Source organism: Gossypium arboreum, chromosome 7 (assembly GCF_025698485.1).
Source record: "Gossypium arboreum isolate Shixiya-1 chromosome 7, ASM2569848v2, whole genome shotgun sequence".
Taxonomy (NCBI): domain Eukaryota; kingdom Viridiplantae; phylum Streptophyta; class Magnoliopsida; order Malvales; family Malvaceae; genus Gossypium; species Gossypium arboreum.
In genome coordinates this window covers 10,540,660-10,554,964 of record NC_069076.1, presented here as the reverse complement: position 1 = coordinate 10,554,964, position 14,305 = coordinate 10,540,660, and the positions used below count along the sequence as shown (strand labels likewise).

The 14,305-nt window shown below is 29.7% G+C and overlaps 1 long non-coding RNA gene across 1 annotated transcript in view; it reads left to right on the top strand.

Moving 5' to 3' along the window:
* Nucleotides 1-13,535, top strand: part of LOC128295478 (uncharacterized) — a 30,599-nt gene extending 17,064 nt beyond the window's left edge. Inside the window, exon 3 of the long non-coding RNA XR_008285908.1 lies at nucleotides 13,343-13,535. This is a non-coding gene — a long non-coding RNA (uncharacterized LOC128295478). The remainder of the gene's footprint in view (nucleotides 1-13,342) is intronic.
* The last annotated feature ends 770 nt before the right edge of the window (nucleotides 13,536-14,305 follow it).

Genomic DNA, 14,305 nt, shown 5'->3' with positions numbered 1-14,305 from the left:
TTAAAAAAAAAATTATTTAGCTTATTTTCATTTAAAAATCGGTAAATAATATTCGGAAAATAAAAATATTTTAGAGAAATCAATTTTATGGTTTTAAATATTTTTGGTTAAAATAAATATTTTATTGAAAATTAAATTAAAATGCGGTTTCATTGAGAGAAGTTACAATATTGACTAAATAGGTATATAATATTCGGGAAAATAAAAATATTTTTAGAAAAATATTACGAATACCATGAATACTAATACCCCATCCTTTTAGGCTAACACAAATTCTTCTACGGGAGTATCGCCCAATATTTTCCCCTTTCCTTTCCAGACCACCAAATTCTGCTTATCTTTCATAGAAGCTCCTTGATACAATTCTAATTGTCGAAACCTACTTTTAATCGCAAATTTTCCAAAGTATGTTGTGTTTGTAATGCCTTAAAAATAGCTCTACTAGTTTTGAGTAAGTTTATTGAGTTCCGGGTGAAAGCTAGGAGTTAATAGGGTTTACTAGTCATTTCTTTAAAAAAAATTAGTTAGCTTAATTTCATTTAAATATCGGTAAATATTATTCCGGAAAATAAAAATATTTTTAGAGAAATCAATTTTATGGTTTTAAATATTTTTTGTTAAAATAAATATTTTATTGAAAAATAAATTAAAATGGGGTTTCATTTAGAGAAGTTACAATATTAACTAAATAGGTATATAATATTCGGGAGAATAAAAATATTTTTAGAAAAATATCACGAATATCATGAATACTAATACCCCCATCCTTTTAGGCTGACACAAATTCTTCCACGGGAGTATCGCCCAATATTTTCCTCTTTCCTTTCCAGACTACCAAATTCTGCTTATCTTTAATAAAAGCTCCTCGATCACAATCCTAATTGTCCAAACCCACTTTTAATCGCAAATTTTCCAAAGTATGTTATGTTTGTAACACCCTAAAAATAGGTCTACTTGTTTTGAGTAAGTTTATCGGATTACAGGTGAAAGCTAGGAGTTAATCGGGTTTACTAGTCATTTCTTTTAAAAAAAATTAGTTAGCTTAATTTCATTTAAAAATCGGTAAATAATTTCGAAAAATAAAAATATTTTTAGAGAAATCCATTTTATGGTTTTAAATATTGTTAGTTAAAATAAATATTTTATTTAAAAATAAATTAAAATGGGGTTTCATTGAGAGAAGTTACAATATTAACTAAATAGGTATATAATATTCGGGAGAACAAAAATATTTTTAGAAAAATTTCACGAATATCATGAATACTAATACCCCCATCCTTTTAGGCTGACACAAATTCTTCCACGGGAGTATCGCCCAATATTTTCCTTTTGCCTTTCTGGACCACCAAATTATGCTTATCTTTGATAGAAGCTCCTCGATCACAATCCTAATTGTCCAAGCCTACTTCTAATCGCAAATTTTCCAAAGTATGTTGTGTTTGTAACGCCCTAAAAATAGGTCTACTAGTTTTGAGTAAGTTTATCGGGTTCCGGGTGAAAGCTAAGAGTTAATCAGTCTTACTAGTCATTTCTTCAAAAAAAATTATTTAGCTTAATTTCATGTAAAAATCGGTATATAATATTCCAGAAAATAAAAATATTTTAAAGAAATCAATTTTATGGTTTTAAATATTTTTGGTTAAAATAAATATTTTATTGAAAAATAAATTAAAATGCGGTTTCATTGAGAGAAGTTACAATATTAACTAAATAGGTATATAATATTCGGGAAAATAAAAATATTTTTAGAAAAATATTACAAATATCATGAATACTAATACCCCATCCTTTTAGGCTGACACAAATTCTTCCACGGGAGTATCGCCTAATATTTTCCCCTTTCCTTTCCAGACCACCAAATTCTGCTTATCTTTCATATAAGCTCCTTGATCACAATCCTAATTGTCGAAACCTACTTGTAATCGCAAATTTAGCAAAGTATGTTATGTTTGTAACGCCTTAAAAATAGCTCTACTAGTTTTGAGTAAGTTTATTTAATTCCGGGTGAAAGCTAGGAGTTAATCGGGTTTACTAGTCATTTCTTTAAAAAAATTAGTTAGCTTAATTTCATTTAAATATCGGTAAATAATATTCGAAAAATAAAAATATTTTTAGAGAAATCAATTTTATGGTTTTAAACATTTTTTTGTTAAAATAAATATTTTATTGAAAATTAAATTAAAATGCGGTTTCATTTAGAGAAGTTACAATATTAACTAAATAGGTATATAATATTCGAAAATAAAAATATTTTAGAAAAATATCACGAATATAATAAATACTAATACCCCCATCCTTTTAGGCTGACACATATTCTTCCACGGGAGTATCGCCCAATATTTTCCCCTTTCCTTTCCAGACCACCAAATTCTGCTTATCTTTCATAGAAGCTCCTTGATCACAATTCTAATTGTCGAAACCTACTTTTAATCGCAAATTTTCCAAAGTATGTTTTGTTTGTAATTCCTTAAAATTTGTTTGTAATTCCTTGAAAATAGCTCTACTAGTTTTGAGTAAATTTATTGAGTTCCGGGTGAAAACTAGGAGTTAATAGGGTTTACTAGTCATTTCTTTAAAAAAAATTAGTTAGCTTAATTTCATTTAAATATCGGTAAATATTATTCCGGAAAATAAAAATATTTTTAGAGAAATCAATTTTATGGTTTTAAATATTTTTTGGTTAAAATAAAAATTTTATTGAAAAATAAATTAAAATGCGGTTTCATTGAGAGACGTTACAATATCGACTAAATAGGTATATAATATTCGGGAAAATAAAAATATTTTTAGAAAAATATCACGAATATCATGAATACTAATACCCCCATCCTTTTAGGCAGACACAAATTCTTCCATTAGAGTATCACCCAATATTTTCCTCGTTCCTTTCCAGACCACCAAATTATGCTTATCTTTCATAGAAGCTCCTCGATCACAATCCTAATTGGCCAAGCCTACTTGTAATCGCAAATTTTCCAAAGTATGTTGTGTTTGTAAGGCCCTAAAAATAGGTCTACTAGTTTTGAGTAAGTTTATCGGGTTCCAGGTGAAAGCTAAGAGTTAATCAGGCTTACTAGTCATTTCTTTAAAAAAAATTAGTTATCTTAATTTCATTTAAATATCGGTAAATAATATTCCGGAAAATAAAAATATTTTTAGAGAAATCAATTTTATGGTTTTAAATATTTTTGGTTAAAATAAATATTTTATTGAAAAATAAATTAAAATGGGGTTTCATTTAGAGAAGTTACAATATTAACTAAATAGGTATATAATATTTGGGAGAATAAAAATATTTTTAGAAAAATATCACGAATATCATGAATACTAATAGCCCCATCCTTTTAGGCTGACACAAATTCTTCCACGAGAGTATCGCCCAATATTTTCCTATTTCCTTTCCAGACCACCAAATTCTGCTTATCTTTCATAGAAGCTCCTCGATCACAGTCCTAATTGTCCAAACTCACTTGTAATCGCAAATTTTCCAAAGTATTTTGTGTTTGTAACGCCCTAAAAATAGATCTGCTAGTTTTGAGTAAGTTTATCGGATTCCGGGTGAAAGCTAGGAGTTAATCGGGTTTACTAGTTATTTCTTTTTAAAAAAAATTAGTTAGTTTAATTTCATTTAAAAATAGTAAATAATTTTCCGAAAAATAAAAATATTTTCAGAGAAATCAATTTTATGGTTTTAAATATTTTTCGGTTAAAATAAATATTTTATTGAGAAATAAATTAAAATGGGGTTTAATTGAGAGAAGTTACAATATTAACTAAATAGGTATATAATATTCGGGAAAATAAAAATATTTTTAGAAAAATATCACGAATATCATGAATACTAATACCCCCATCATTTTAGGCTGACACAAATTCTTCCACAGGAGTATCGACCAATATTTTCCTCTTTCCTTTCCAGACCACCAAATTCTGCTTATCTTTCATAGAAGCTCCTCGATCACAGTCCTAATTGTCCAAACCCACTTGTAAACGCAAATTTTCCAAAGTATGTTGTGTTTGTAACGCCCTAAAAATAGATCTACTAGTTTTGAGTAAGTTTATCGGATTCCGGGTGAAAGCTAGGAGTTAATCGGGTTTACTAGTCATTTCTTTTTAAAAAAAATTAGTTAGCTTAATTTCATTTAAAATCGGTAAATAATTTCGAAAAATAAAAATATTTTAGAGAAATCCATTTTATGGTTTTAAATATTGTTGGTTAAAATAAATATTTTTTGAAAAATAAATTATAATGGGGTTTTATTGAGAGAAGTTATAATATTAACTAAATAGGTATATAATATTCGGGAGAATAAAAATATTTTTAGAAAAATATCACGAATATCATTAATACTAATAACCCCATCCTTTTAGGCTGACACAAATTCTTCCACGTGAGTATCGCCCAATATTTTCCTATTTCCTTTCCAGACCACCAAATTCTGCTTATCTTTCATAGAAGCTCCTCGATCACAGTCCTAATTGTCCAAACTCACTTGTAATCGCAAATTTTCCAAAGTATGTTGTGTTTGTAACGCCCTAAAAATAGATCTGCTAGTTTTGAGTAAGTTTATCGGATTCCGGGTGAAAGCTAGGAGTTAATCGGGTTTACTAGTCAATTCTTTTTAAAAAAAATTAGTTAGTTTAATTTCATTTAAAAATCGGTAAATAATTTTCCGAAAAATAAAAATATTTTCAGAGAAATCAATTTTATGGTTTTAAATATTTTTCGGTTAAAATAAATATTTTATTGAGAAATAAATTAAAATGGGGTTTAATTGAGAGAAGTTACAATATTAACTAAATAGGTATATAATATTCGGGAAAATAAAAATATTTTTAGAAAAATATCACGAATATCACGAATACTAATACCCCCATCCTTTTAGGCTGACACAAATTCTTCCACAGGAGTATCGACCAATATTTTCCTCTTTCCTTTCCAGACCACCAAATTCTGCTTATCTTTCATAGAAGCTCCTCGATCACAGTCCTAATTGTCCAAACCCACTTGTAATCGCAAATTTTCCAAAGTATGTTGTGTTTGTAACGCCCTAAAAATAGATCTACTAGTTTTGAGTAAGTTTATCGGATTCCGGGTGAAAGCTAGTAGTTAATCGGGTTTACTAGTGATTTCTTTTTAAAAAAAATTAGTTAGCTTAATTTCATTTAAAAATCGGTAAATAATTTCCGAAAAATAAAAATATTTTTAGAGAAATCAATTTTATGGTTTTAAATATTGTTGGTTAAAATAAATATTTTATTGAAAAATAAATTAAAATGGGGTTTCATTTAGAGAAGTTATAATATTAACTAAATAGGTATATAATATTCGGGAGAATAAAAATATTTTTAGAAAAAATATCACGAATATCATGAATACTAATACCCCCATCCTTTTAGGCTGACACAAATTCTTCCACGGGAGTATCGCCTAATATTTTACTTTTGCCTTTCTGGACCACCAAATTATGCTTATCTTTGATAGAAGCTCCTCGATCACAATCCTAATTGTCCAAGCCTACTTCTAATCGCAAATTTTCCAAAGTATGTTGTGTTTGTAACGCCCTAAAAATAGGTCTACTAGTTTTGAGTAAGTTTATCGGGTTCCGGGTGAAAGCTAGGAGTTAATCAGGCTTACTAGTCATTTCTTTAAAAAAAATTATTTAGCTTAATTTCATGTAAAAATTGGTAAATACTATTCCGAAAAATAAAAATATTTTTAGAGAAATCAATTTTATGGTTTTAAATATTTTTTGGTTAAAATAAATATTTTATTGAAAAAAAAATTAAAATGCGGTTTCATTGAGAGATGTTACAATATTGACTAAATAAGTATATAATATTCGGGAAAATAAAAATATTTTTAGAAAAATATTACGAATATCATTAATACTAATACCCCATCCTTTTAGGCTGACACAAATTTTTCCACGGGAGTATCGCCTAATATTTTCCCCTTTCCTTTCCAGACCACCAAATTCTACTTATCTTTCATAGAAGCTCCTTGATCACAATCCTAATTGTCGAAACCTACTTGTAATCGCAAATTTACCAAAGTATGTTGTGTTTGTAACGCCTTAAAAATAGCTCTACTAGTTTTGAGTAAGTTTATTTAGTTCCGGGTGAAAGCTAGGAGTTAATCGGGTTTACTAGTCATTTCTTTAAAAAAAATTAGTTAGCTTAATTTCATTTAAATATCGGTAAATATTATTCCGAAAAATAAAAATATTTTCATAGAAATCAATTTTATGGTTTTAAATATTTTTTGTTAAAATAAATATTTTATTGAAAATTAAATTAAAATGCGGTTTCATTAAAAGAAGTTACAATATTAACTAAATAGGTATATAATATTCCGGAAAATAAAAATATTTTTAGAAAAATATCACGAATATCATGAATACTAATACCCCCATCCTTTTAGGCTGACACATATTCTTCCACGGGAGTATCGCCCAATATTTTCCCCTTTCCTTTCCAGACCACCAAATTCTGCTTATCTTTCATAGAAGCTCCTTGATCACAATTCTAATTGTCGAAACCTACTTTTAATCGCAAATTTTCCAAAGTATGTTGTGTTTGTAATTCCTTAAAAATAGCTCTACTAGTTTTGAGTAAGTTTATTGAGTTCCGGGTGAAAGCTAGGAGTTAATAGGGTTTACTAGTCATTTCTTTAAAAAAAATTAGTTAGCTTAATTTCATTTAAATATCGGTAAATAATATTCCGGAAAATAAAAATATTTTTAGAGAAATCAATTTTATGGTTTTAAATATTTTTGGTTAAAATAAATATTTTATTAAAAATAAATTAAAATGGGGTTTCATTTAGAGAAGTTACAACATTAACTAAATAGGTATATAATATTAGGAGAATAAAAATATTTTTAGAAAAATATCACGAATATCATGAATACTAATACCCCCATCCTTTTTGGCTGACACAAATTCTTCCACGAGAGTATCGCCCAATATTTTCCTATTTCCTTTCCATACCACCAAATTCTGTTTATCTTTCATAGAAGCTCCTCGATCACAGTCCTAATTGTCCAAACCCACTTGTAATCGCAAATTTTCCAAAGTATGTTGTGTTTGTAACGCCCTAAAAATAGATCTGCTAGTTTTGCGTAAGTTTATCGGATTCCGGGTGAAAGCTAGGAGTTAATCGGGTTACTAGTCATTTCTTTTAAAAAAAAATTAGTTAGCTTAATTTCATTTAAAAATCGGTAAATAATTTTCCGAAAAATAAAAATATTTTAGAGAAATCAATTTTATGGTTTTAAATATTTTTGGTTAAAATAAATATTTTATTGAAAAATAAATTAAAATAGGGTTTCATTGAGAGGAGTTACAATATTAACTAAATAGGTATATAATATTAGGAAAATAAAATATTTTTAGAAAAATATTACGAATATCATGAATACTAATACCCCCATCCTTTTAGGTGACACAAATTCTTCCATGAGAGTATCACCCAATATTTTCCTCGTTCCTTTCCAGACCACCAAATTATGCTTATCTTTCATAGAAGCTCCTCGATCACAATCCTAATTGGCCAAGCCTACTTGTAATCATAAATTTTCCAAAGTATGTTGTGTTTGTAAGGCCCTAAAAATAGGTCTACTAGTTTTGAGTAAGTTTATCGGGTTCGGGTGAAAGCTAGGAGTTAATCGGGTTTACTAGTCATTTCTTTAAAAAATTAGTTATCTTAATTTCATTTAAATATCGGTAAATAATATTCGGAAAATAAAAATATTTTTAGAGAAATCAATTTTATGGTTTTAAATATTTTTGGTTAAAATAAATATTTTATTGAAAAATAAATTAAAATGGGGTTTCATTTAGAGAAGTTACAATATTAACTAAATAGGTATATAATATTTGGGAGAATAAAAATATTTTTAGAAAAATATCACGAATATCATGAATACTAATACCCCTATCCTTTTAGGCTGACACAAATTCTTCCACGAGAGTATCGCCCAATATTTTCCGATTTCCTTTCCAGACCACCAAATTCTGTTTATCTTTCATAGAAGCTCCTCGATCACAGTCCTAATTGTCCAAACCCACTTGTAATCGCAAATTTTCCAAAGTATGTTGTGTTTGTAACGCCCTAAAAATAGATCTGCTAGTTTTGAGTAAGTTTATCGGATTCCGGGTGAAAGCTAGGAATTAATCGGGTTTACTAGTCATTTCTTTTTAAAAAAAATTAGTTAGTTTAATTTCATTTAAAAATCGGTAAATAATTTTCCGAAAAATAAAAATATTTTCAGAGAAATCAATTTTATGGTTTTAAATATTTTTCGGTTAAAATAAATATTTTATTGAGAAATAAATTAAAATGGGGTTTAATTGAGAGAAGTTACAATATTAACTAAATAGGTATATAATATTCGGAAAATAAAAATATTTTTAGAAAAATATCACGAATATCATGAATACTAATACCCCATCCTTTTAGGTGACACAAATTCTTCCACGGAGTATCGACCAATATTTTCCTCTTTCCTTTCCAGCACCACCAAATTCGCTTATCTTTCATAGAAGCTCCTCGATCACAGTCCTAATTGTCCAAACCCACTTGTAATCATAAATTTTCCAAAGTATGTTGTGTTTGTAACGCTCTAAAAATAGATCTACTAGTTTTGAGTAAGTTTATCGGATTCGGGTGAAAGCTAGGAGTTAATCGGGTTTACTAGTAATTTCTTTTTAAAAAATTAGTTAGCTTAATTTCATTTAAAATCGGTAAATAATTTCCGAAAAATAAAAATATTTTAGAGAAATCAATTTTATGGTTTTAAATATTTTTGGCTAAAATAAATATTTTGTTGAAAAATAAATTAAAATGGGGTTTCATTGAGAGAAGTTATAATATTAACTAAATAGGTATATAATATTCAGGAGAATAAAAATATTTTTAGAAAAATATCACGAATATCATGAATACTAATACCCACATCCTTTTAGGCTAACACAAATTCTTCCACGGGAGTATCGCCCAATATTTTCCTTTTTCCTTTCTGGACCACCAAATTATGCTTATCTTTGATAGAAGCTCCTCGATCACAATCCTAATTGTCCAAGCCTACTTCTAATCGCAAATTTTCCAAAGTATGTTGTGTTTGTAATGCCCTAAAAATAGGTCTACTAGTTTTGAGTAAGTTTATCGGGTTCCGGGTGAAAGCTAGGAGTTAATCAGCTTACTAGTCATTTCTTTAAAAAAATTATTTAGCTTAATTTCATGTAAAAATCGGTAAATAATATTCGGAAAATAAAAATATTTTAGAGAAATCAATTTTATGGTTTTAAATATTTTTGGTTAAAATAAATATTTTATTGAAAAAGAAATTAAAATGGGGTTTCATTGAGAGATGTTACAATATTGACTAAATAGGTATATAATATTCGGGAAAATAAAAATATTTTTAGAAAAATATTACGAGTATAATGAATACTAATACCCCATCCTTTTAGGCTGACACAAATTCTTCCACGGGAGTATCGCCCAATATTTTCCCCTTTCCTTTCCAGACCACCAAATTCTGCTTATCTTTCATAGAAACTCCTTGATCACAATCCTAATTGTCGAAACCTACTTGTAATCGCAAATTTTCCAAAGTATGTTGTGTTTGTAACGCCTTAAAAATAGCTCTACTAGTTTTGAGTAAGTTTATTCAGTTCCGGGTGAAAGCTAGGAGTTAATCGGGTTTACTAGTCATTTCTTTAAAAAAAATTAGTTAGCTTAATTTTATTTAAATATCGGTAAATAATATTCCGAAAAATAACAATATTTTTAGAGAAATCAATTTTATGGTTTTAAATATTTTTTTGTTAAAATAAATATTTTATTGAAAAATAAATTAAAATGGGGTTTCATTGAGAGAAGTTACAATATTAACTAAATAGGTATATAATATTTCAGAAAATAAAATATTTTTAGAAAAATATCACGAATATCATGAATACTAATACCCCAATCCTTTTAGGCTGACACAAATTCTTCCACGGGAGTATCGCCCAATATTTTCCTCTTTCCTTTCCAGACCACCAAATTCTGCTTATCTTTCATAGAAGCTCCTCGATCACGATCCTAATTGTCCAAACCCACTTGTAATCGCAAATTTTCCAAAGTATGTTGTGTTTGTAACGCCCTAAAAATAGGTCTACTAGTTTTGAGTAAGTTTATCGAATTCCGGGTGAAAGATAGGAGTTAATCGGGTTTACTAGTCATTTCTTTTAAAAAAAAATTAGTTAGCTTAATTTCATTTAAAAATCGGTAAATAATTTTCCGAAAAATAAAAATATTTTTAGAGAAATCAATTTTATGGTTTTAAATATTTTTGGTTAAAATAAATATTTTATTGAAAAATAAATTAAAATGGGGTTTCATTGAGAGAAGTTACTATATTAACTAAATAGGTATATAATATTCGGGAGAATAAAAATATTTTTAGAAAAATATCACGAATATCATGAATACTAATACCCCCATCCTTTTAGGCTGACACAAATTCTTCCCCGAGAGTATCGTCTAATATTTTCCTCTTTCCTTTCTAGACCACCAAATTATGCTTATCTTTGATAGAATCTCCTCGATCACATTCCTAATTGTCTAAGCCTACTTGTAATCCCAAATTTTCCAAAGTATGTTGTGTTTGTAATGCCCTAAAAATAGGTCTACTAGTTTTGAGTAAGTTTATCGGGTTCCGGGTGAAAGCTAAGAGTTAATCGGGCTTACTAGTCATTTCTTTAAAAAAAAATTATTTAGCTTAATTTCATTTAAAAATCGGTAAATAATATTCCGGAAAATAAAAATATTTTTAGAGAAATCAATTTTATGGTTTTAAATATTTTTTTGTTAAAATAAATATTTTATTGAGAAATAAATTAAAATGGGGTTTCATTGAGAGATGTGTAACGCCCCAATTTTTGGGAATTCTGCGAATGTTGGCATAGGTTTAATTATGTTAGTGGGCATCTAGAAGGCCCAAGCTTAAGATAGAACCCGGTAATTTTAGTTACTTTTTGTTCCATAAGAAAAAGGGGGTGAAATTATGAAATAAGACCTATGTGAAAATGTTTGAAAATGCTATAGGCTAAATTGAAGTGGCCAAATAAATAGGAGTGCAAAATAGGAGGATTTGCATGACAAACCTCCCATTTTACATGTAGTGGCTGGTTATCATGTTGTTGTAGACAAAATGTGCACTTGATACCCATAATTTATGGTACAAATTGATACAAATTGATAATGGGTTAGGTAAATGTTCCTTGATAATGGGTTAGGTAAATGTTCCATGATGGGAATTTCATGTCTTTTGTATTAAAGAATTAAATGGATGAAATATGAAATTTTATTAAAAAAAAAAGGGGTGAAAAGAACAAAGTTTTGTCCATCTTTGTTCATCATAGCCTAAAGTTAGAGAAGAGAAAGGAGAGGAGAAAGCTCTTGAATGTTCGGTCACTTGGGAAAGAAAAATTGAAGGTAAGTTCATGGTAGTTTGCTTTTATTTTGAGGTTCATGAGTTCTTCTTGATTCTACCTTCACTCTTGAAGCATATTTTGGTTTTTAGTTGTATTGTGAGCATTTAGTCATGAATTAAAATGAAGGAAATGGTTGTTGTTTCATGTTCTTTTGATGAAAAATCTAAGATAGGTGAAGTTGAGCCAAACAAATGAGCATGCATGTGCCTTAGATGCTAAGGGGAAAAATCGGCTAACATGTTGTTCTTTAAAATGATGAAATGGAGATTATACTTAAGTAAAATCATAGATATGTGATGATTGATTGGTGATATACATGTTTAAATAACATGCATGCAAGTTATGTGTGAAAGAGTGAATTTGGTAATAAATCTGCTTGGGACAGCAGCAGTAACGTGACTTTGGAAAATCACCATAAATTTTGGGAGATGAATTAGAAGTTGAATAAATTATGTAATTAAATCTTGTTGAGTCTAGTTTCAAATTAAATAAACGAGAACATATTTTGAATTCTGTACAATGAGAAATTTGATTCGTAATGAAGAGTGGTCAGATTAGTCAAACAGTGAAACATGTGAAACTTTGAGAAAAATCTGGTATTGATTGGCTAAACCAAAAATTCTGAAAATTTTATGGATATAAGATATATGAGTCTATTTTCAGGGAAAATTAACGGAACTTGATTTGGAGTTTCGTAGCTCCAGTTCTAAATGATTTAGTGACTGTTGCTCAGGAAGACAGCTTGCAGTGAAATTATGATTATGTGGTAAACATTGACAAAAATTTGTTAATGAGTTGCTTATTGATTTCTTATAAGCTTACTATGATCTGTAGGTGTGGTTGGCCGAATATTGTAAGGGGTTAATACGTAGTTTGTATTTGAATAGTTAGATTAACGTGTTAGTAATCCAATTGTAGGCGGTTCGTGTGTGGATCTCGTCAGCATATCGTTGCAAACAGGTGTATAACTAACACCCTCTTTCTTAGTCTGGATCGGCAAAAGTTGAAAAGCCGAAATGCCGAAAACCGGTATTTTGTAGATTTGCGAGTGTGCGAATGCTCGTGAGGTAAATCGATTAATAATTTTGGTAAGCTGCAAAATTTGGACTGCAAAGTGCATGATTTCTGTGCCCTCGATATTTTTGGGCTTAATGGGCCAAAATTGGAATGATGGGCCAACGGGCCCAATTCGGTAAGAACTCTCGGTACGTGATTCTGTTAGTACGTGAAAAGTAGGAATATGCATGAAAAACCCTAAAATAGATAAATTACTGACATACCTTTAAAAGTGGAAAATTTACAGTTTTACCCCTAGTAGATAAATTACCGAAATACCCCTAGGGTTAAATTGACCTAAATGCATGTTTGACTGTTGTTATTTACTGCATGCCATGTTGTTATTATCTGATGCATGGAATTGGGATATTGACGGAGGAAGTACTGAAAATGGCTTGTCCACGTCTTTGGAGGCTTTGCCTCAATTTATCGTTAGCGAGCAAAGAAGGCTTCAACTGTGGAGTGTTGAAATTTGGGTGGGTTGAGTTATTCCCACATGGAGTGTAGGGCTGAAATGCGGTGGAGTGTAGTCGTTGGTGGGTTGAGTAGGCTCCCAAATGGGCTTGTATATGTTATTGATGTTGCATGTATTTTGAAATGGGCCTATGGGCCATACTGTTATCTAAATAAGGGGCTAAGGCCCAGTTTATTGTAATCAATGAAAAGGGCTCTGGTCCAGTACCATTGTTACCTGAATGGGCTTAGGCCCAATAGGCTTGAGCTGACTTTGGCTTTGAAGGGGTTTTCCTTACACACTGAGTTTCCCCAAACTCACCTTTTTTTATTTTCATCCACGTAGGTAATCCCCAACCATAGTGGGCTTGGAGCTGTGAGGGAATTCGGAGTGGCCACCCGTTCTGAAAGTTTGATTTTCTTCTAGTGAACTGGACATCCTTTTATTTACGTTTGAAGTTTTGGGTTTTTAAAAGTAATAAGGCCGCTTAATTATTTTTGATGGTTTTAATATGTATTACTAAGATAGGTATTACTTATTTTAACTGTTGAAATTGGATAGCTTTAGGGCGCGTTTTCAAAAAAAAAACAACAATTGATTTCAAAATAACACGAAAACAAGCAAAGCTTCCTCAATGAAAGTATTTTCCAAAATTAATCACTTTTCCTAAAAATGACTTAATAAAATCGGTTTCCTAGAAATATACATGACGTTAAGGTGTGGCAATGGCGGTGTGCATGTCTAGGATTGGATCCGAAGGGAGCTTGGTACTTAAGTAGTCCGATAGACTCACCTCCTCTTTTCCGGTTTCCTACCTGGTGTACAGCTTCCATTCACTTTAACCTATAATGAAATTATCTTTTAAAATACTAAGTAGGTTTTTCTGGATCAATAATAAAAAAATGTTTTGAACGCTTCGATGTGGCATCCGGCCATAACGTCTGGGCCGGGTTTGGGGTGTTTCAAGAAGTTACAATATTGACTAAATAGGTATATAATATTCGGGAAAATAAAAATATTTTTAGAAAAATATTACGAATATCATGAATACTAATACCCCATCCTTTTAGGCTGACACAAATTCTTCCACGGGAGTATCGCCCAATATTTTCCCCTTTCCTTTCCAGACCACCAAATTCTGCTTATCTTTCATAGAAGCTCCTTAATCACAATCCTAATTGTCTAAACCTACTTTTAATCACAAATTTTCCAAAGTATGTTGTGTTTGTAACGCCTTAAAAATAGCTCTACTAGTTTTGAGTAAGTTTATTGAGTTCCGGGTAAAAGCTAGGAGTTAATCGGGTTTAC